This window comes from Benincasa hispida, chromosome 10 (assembly GCF_009727055.1).
Source record: "Benincasa hispida cultivar B227 chromosome 10, ASM972705v1, whole genome shotgun sequence".
In the NCBI taxonomy this organism is placed as follows: domain Eukaryota; kingdom Viridiplantae; phylum Streptophyta; class Magnoliopsida; order Cucurbitales; family Cucurbitaceae; genus Benincasa; species Benincasa hispida.
In genome coordinates, this window is record NC_052358.1 from 403,350 (window position 1) to 410,540 (window position 7,191).

Sequence of the window (7,191 nt, forward strand, 5' to 3'; positions counted from 1 at the left end):
AGGTCCCCTTGGTAGCTTGGATTCATGTTGAAGGATCAGGTTCTTGGCGTTGATTTGAAATGTTCGAATTGACAAGAGGTATTTTGATTATATATGATATAATCGGTATGATGTATAAGATACATCTAGTGGAAGATTCATGTAAATGAGATTTACATTAAGTACCATGGAATAGAAAAAGAACTATGATTTATATGTTTCATGAGATGAAATATTAAAACTATAAGTTATAAATATAATATGATAAGTTGGTTATCATTTATATCTATAATAATATTAATTATTAGATAATTAGTATTTTTTTCTTTTAAATAACCAAATGTAGTGGATGGTTATTGATCATGGTAACCATGAGTTTAAAAGAAAATCGGTTTCCTATTTTGAAAAAGATTTTTTCACAAAAGATTTGAAAAGATTTTGAGTTTTTTCTTCGATGAAAAGAAACTCACGGAAGTCATCAAGTAAATACAGATTTACTAAACGAAAACTGGGCTAGGTAAATGATCGTGCATGTGCTAGCTAAACGATCATGCAATGTTTAATAAACGATCGTTGGCCTAAGGTAAACGATCGTGTAGAATCGACCAAGCTAAACGATCATATAGCTTTTGCTAGACGATCGCATAGCTTTTGCTAGACGATCGCATAGCTTTATCTAAATGATTGGGCATCGACCTATACGATAGGTCTCCGACTTCTCCCACTTGCCCAATCGTGTACACGATTTGTCTTTCCTCCGTTTGTCTGCCTCACACCAAGTCCAAATAGAGCCCACCCTCTGGATTCTCACACTGAGAATACCAAAGTCGCCTTGTTGGTGGTGTCAGACTCAACTCAACATCGTCGAGGTTTTTCAGAGGTCGTTCGTGGTTCTTTGGATGAGTCCATTCGTGGTGTTGCAGAGGAGATCGTGACCGAGGAGATCGTTGAGGAGGAGCGCGAAGTGTTCTTGCGGTGTTGCGGTCGTGTAGATCGAGTGCTCATGGTTGTTGTGATCGATCAGAGTGCGCATCAGAGCGTGGAGATGCTTCTGCCGATGTTCTATAGAGTTTGTCTCTTTGTACATTTATTGTTCATACTGTAATTTCTCTGTATATTTGCATAACCGCTTGTGTTCAAATAGACTGTAAATGTTTTCTTGATTATTTGATTGTAATTTGGAATTGTCTTACTTCCGCTACTCATGGAAATCTCGAGTGTCGATTTCCTTCAATTGGTATCAGAGCCAGGTTCTCTGATATTCCAAATTACAGATCTGAATCAAACAGTTTTTACAGTCGCGGTGGGTTTTTACATTTGTAGTTAACCGTTTTCTGCATTTATGGATGAATTGATGAATGTTTCGGGTTTAAATTGCCTCTTTGTTAAAGCTTTCATAATTACAAAGTGTTAATTGTAAGGGCCCCTACGTTTTTGGGCAAAATTAACTTTGCAATCGAGTCTGTAATTCAAAAAGTTCGAGTTCATCGAGTCGTTCGTGATGAAGCTTCGGCGCATGGCAATGCAACTCTCAATGAAGAAGAAGATCAAGCGTTGATCGGATCATGTAGCCTCAGGTAAACGATCGTTAGGATTTCACTAAGCGATCATTTAGATTTTTCGTTCTAGACGATCGTATAGTATTTTCTAATCGATCGTTTAACTAATGCTAAGCGATGGGGTAAATCGTTTACCATATCGTGTAGCATTGGTTGTGTGATCGCGTAGGCGCTGGAGATAGGTGATCGTAGTGGGAGCATGCGATGCTCATCGTTTAGTAGAAGGCGCGCACTAGACAATCGCATAGTTAATAAGCTTCATCGCTTAGTTACTACCTATGCGATCTCGTGTATGCGATATGGAGGCACTGGCTATGCAATTGCTTAGGCGATGGTGCTTCGCAGCATTATAGTTGTTTAGACGATCGCGGAAGGCGGGTGTCGTGTGGAGTGCGCTAAGCGATCGTGTACTTCAGGCTTCATCGCTTAGTAAAGGTACATGATCGTGCAGTAATAACTAAACGATCGTTTGGATTTTTCTAGACGATCATATAGTACATATTAAACAATCGTTTTAACTCTGGGAGCGCTGGTATGCGATAAAGCAAAGAATTTGTTTTATCGTGTAGACAATCGCGGGGTGCTTAGTACACGATGGATGGTTGAAGAAGCGATGCTTTGTCGAGTGGTTCAAGACCCGGTTTGACTGTTTGAACTGGAGACTCCTTGTCTTTGTAATAGTTAGTTTTTCCTTTTGTGTTTTAAGGCAATTTAACCCGGTTCATCAACTTTTATTGCTTATACATGTGATATATGGTTCTTATATGTCAAAGTGTTTGTCATATAATTCAAAACCCACCTTAGGTTGTGCAATTATTCATGAATCATGTATTATAAATGTTATAATCGAGCATGAAGAAATTACTTAAAAGCATGCGCATGCGTCATGAAATATAAGAGTTATATTTTTCATGCAATGAGCATTATCGTGCATCATCCTTTCATTATAAATGTTATAGTCTAAGGGTGAATGGAAGCATGTTTTGCTTGTTTCATTGCTATTTTGTATAAGTGTTATATAAAAGAAGTAGCAATGAATGGACAATGCATTGAGCATGACACTTAGGCCATTTATAAGCGTTATGAATGCCTTACATGTGTTAGCTTCACGTTGTGGTTATTTCCATTTATAAGTGTTATAAAAGAAATTAGATCTAAAATCGATAATTTAGAGTTACATATAGACTTAGGGTGAACTCATTTTTTAAAAGGGTTTTAAAATTGGATTGAGATAGATATAAGTTCAAGGGTTCTAAAGAGTTTAGTAACCTAGATTAATCTTTTAAAATCGATTTAATAGGATTAAATTGGTTGGCATAAAATATTTAAATTTGTTGTAAATCTATCTATAAGGGACCTTTTGTCTAAGGCGGGTTTTGGCTAGGCTGGGGTTCTTAAGTTGACGGAAACGTAACACCCATACCTTAGAACCTACCTGGAAAGATGAATTAGATAGATTTTCAACAAGCATGCGACGTTTTGGTCAAAGACTTCGTTAAAGAGTTTAATGGATGATGATAAAAAGTTGTTCAATTATCCAAGGTAAAAGTTACTCTTGGGAAAACCTAAAAGTCACTTAGTTAAAATCCTTAGCCGTGTTTTTTCTAAGTAAATTAAACCCTAGGTTATAAAATACTTAGTGGGAGGAGGAGGCGTATCAGATATGTCTATGATTCCACTCACGTTTCTCCCTGTATGTTCACACCGTGAGATTCATGCTTGGCCTCAAGATGCCCCAGGTTGCATCCTCCTTCGGATGGTATTTGCATGAGTCAATATCAAGGTGGACGGAGAGAGTATTTATAGTAAGTGGGTGAAGGGTATGTGCCAACACGTCCTATGGTCTCTGTCATTGGTTCACACCGTGAGATCATTCTGTACGCCCTCGTGTCACCTTCGGTGCGGCCCCCTTCGGATGGGTTTTGTGCAGTTGGTCAATATCAAGGTGAACTCCAGAAATGGATAGGGTCGCTTTAAGTTTTGCCCCAATCGGATTTTTCCCTTCGGATTGGCCTTTTGGGATGGACCTCTAGGGCTTAAAATGACGGGTCACACTTACGAGAGATTGTTAAGTAAGTTAATGATCTTTTGGCCAAATCAATGATGGCTTGTCGTTATAGGAGCAAGAGTTGTTCTGGTATTAATGACTGGTTGAGATCTTCTCAATTTAGAGGAAGGATAACTAACCTTCCTTTGGCGGCTTTTGTCCTAAACTTTTGAAGCGTCATTGCGAAACTAGATGTCACATGGGATTCATGTTAGTTTTGCTAAAACCTTATTGGATGTGGTTTTTATTTTACACGGGTATTTGCTTAAAACTTAACGTTGGTCAATGTTTTTTTTCTTTTCAGCAACTCGTTAGTATTTCCATTTAAAGCTTTTAACAATGACCAATTATTTACAGTGGAAAGAATCATGTGAAATGAATTTCGTGGAAAACAACCTCCATCCCACTACTTTTTAAAAAAGGAGACAAGACAGTAAATATGATTTATTGGTCTTGGAGTCATGTCTAGTAGAGAATGATGATTCTGCCTGGATCCTCGATTCAAGTGCTAACAATCATGTCAGTTCCTCTTACCAAGGATTTAGTTCCTGGAAAATGTTGCCACAATGAGAGATGACTCTTCGAGTTGGTAATGGTGAGATTGTTTCAGCTGTTGTTATAGGTAGGCTGAAGTTATTTGTTGACAAGAAACGTTATCTATTACAGGATAATGTTTTTGTAGTTTCTCGTATTAAGAGGAACTTAATCTCGGTTTCTTGTCTCATTGAACAAGGCTATACCATCTCATTTTCTGAGAATAAAGTGTTTATTTTCAAGAATGGAATGGAGATTGGTTCTAGTTCAATGGAAAATAACTTATATGTACTAAGGCCGTTAGTCATAAAAGCCTTGTTTAACACTAAAATGTTCAGTATGGCAACAACAACTAAAAGACCAAAGGTTTCTCCAAAGGAAAACGCCCATCTTTGGCACCTAAGGTTAGGTCACATTAATCTCAATAGGATTGAGAAGTTGGTGAAAAGTGGACTTCTAAAGAGTTTAGAAGAAAACTTCTTGCTGGTATGTGAATCATGCCTCGAAGGCAAGATGACCAAACGACCTTTTACTGGAAAAGGTTATAAAGCCAGGGAAGCCATAGAGCTTGTACATTCAGACCTCTATGGTCTGATGAATGTTAAAGCTCGAGGTGGGTGTGAATATTTCATCTTTTTCATAGATGATTATTCAAGGTTTGGGTATCTTTTCCTAATGCAACATAAGTCTGAAGCCCTTAATAAGTTCAAGGAGTATAAGCCTGAAGTTGAAAACTTATTAGGTAAGAAGATAAAAACACTACGATCTGATCATGGTGGAGAGTATGTGGACCTCCAATTCCAGAACTATTTGGTAGAACATGGGATTGTGTCCCAACTCTTAGCCCCTGGTACACCTCAGCAGAATGGTGTATCAGAAAGGAGAAACAGGATCTTATTGGACATGGTTCGGTCTCTGGTGAGTTATGCTCATCTTCCAGACTCGTATTGGGTTTATGCAGTATAAACTACATGTTATATCCTGAACAACGTTCCCTCGAAAAGTGTTTCTGAAACAACTATTGTGTTATGGAGAGGCCGTAAAGGTAGTTTATGCCACTTTAAGATTTGGGGCTATCCGGCACATGTGATAATAGTGGGGCTGTGGCAAATTCGAAGGAGCCTTGGAGTCATCGTCAAGGTAAACACATTGAACGGAAATATCACTTGATTAGGGAGATTGTGCGTCGTGGTGATATGATAGTCGAGCGGATCACATCGGAGCACAACGTTGTTGATCCCTTTACAAAGGCCCTCACGGCTAAAGTATTCGAGGGTCACCTAGAGAGTCTGGGTCTGCGGGACATGCGACATCTTGTCTAGATCAAGTGGGAGATGATACTGGGGTATGCCCTAGTTTATTTTATATTGTATTGTAAATTAGTCTCCCGAGTCATTAAGACAAGTGGGAGATTGTTGGGATTGGTGTCCTAATTCTCCCAGAGTCTCCTTGTTTTTTAAAGATACACATTGATCAATGAATAAAATAAGTGTTATTTAATTCCGGCATTTACTCATATCCAATAAATAAAGCTCCTTAGTTATCTTATGTGAACTTAAGCATGTATATGTGATATATGAGTGGATCATGCCTTAAGTGATAACTTAAATCGGTCTATAGTATAAGGATTAAGGTGGGATACTTGATCCTGGTGACACTACGGATACGACCCTCTTTGTAGAGGTTTGCAAGTGTTGTAAACTACTACAGATGGTTGATCCAGACCATCCTGAGTGTTTTGTAATCTCTTGCCTTTGAGAGCGATCCTTTGATTAATATGGGTGAGAGTGGCCAGATTGTCAACTCAATATGCGTACCTTTTTGGGGACTTATCTGATCTGGGTGCTGGGAACTCAATCCACAATATGGAATTCACTCCTTTCCCGAAACAGGAATAAGTAGAGAGATTGTTCCCTTAAGGGCTGATTCCGAGGCTTGAACATAGTGGCCACAACTTCTCTTTGGAAGAAATGACTCAGCATTAGTGTTAAGACTATAATTTATGTTCATTAGAGGATCTAACAGAGGTTCCCTCCTTCATCCGCTTTGTGTAAATGTGCTTAATTGCCTCGTGTCTAAGGGACCATGATGGTTGCCAAACATTTCTTTTAATAAATCTATTATCTCTTTAGCCGTAACTAAGGATTCATGTTTCTTTGCCAAAACATCAGACATGCTGGCAAGAATGTAAACACGAGTCTTTTCATTGGCTTTGACCCATCGATCATATGCTTCCCGAACAGTTTGGTTAGCATTTGAGACTGGGGCTTGAGACATTCCTCAGTTAAGACAAATCTTAGACCGTTAACTACCAGTATTGTGTTTAGATTTGATTTTCATGCCGAATAATTATCGTGTTTAGTTTCTGGAAGCTAAGAGTTGAATTATTGAGCATTCATAATTAAAAAGATAAAAATATTCTTTTAGAGAAACTATAATCACAAAGAAACCAATTTAATTTAGCAAAAGAAAAAAAAAAAAAAACTAATAATGACCCTTCATTATTATATTTTGCAACGATATTTCAAAAGTTTAGAGTAACCTCCACCGAAAGGCAGTCGATTATTCCTCTTTTGAACCAAGACAATCTTTACATAGGGTGCCCCCATTTTTATGTCTCCACATGAACGATTTATGATCACATCGTTTGTACCAACTACAAAATGGGCCACATCTATAATGTCTCAAGAATAAGGCGCCTAACCTTATTCATGAGATTTTATGTCCTAAAACTCGTAGTTTGTAACATCATATTCTTGTTCAATAAAGCTGTTATTGAAAATCTTTAATAAAATTAAATTCTATATTCATGAGTCCAATAAACTAAGGATCCAAGGCTATTAAGTTTAAGTTTGAACTTTATGTAGTGACATAAATATGGATCAAGTTTAAATATATAGCCAAAATGGTTTATAATATATGAATAAGGTTGAGCGCCTTATTCTAGGGACACTATGGATGCTGCCCATTTTGTAGTTAGTACAAACGATGTGATCCTAAACCATTCATGTGGAGACATGAAAGTGGGGCATCCTATGTAAAGAGTTTACATAAGACTGAACCATGAAATAG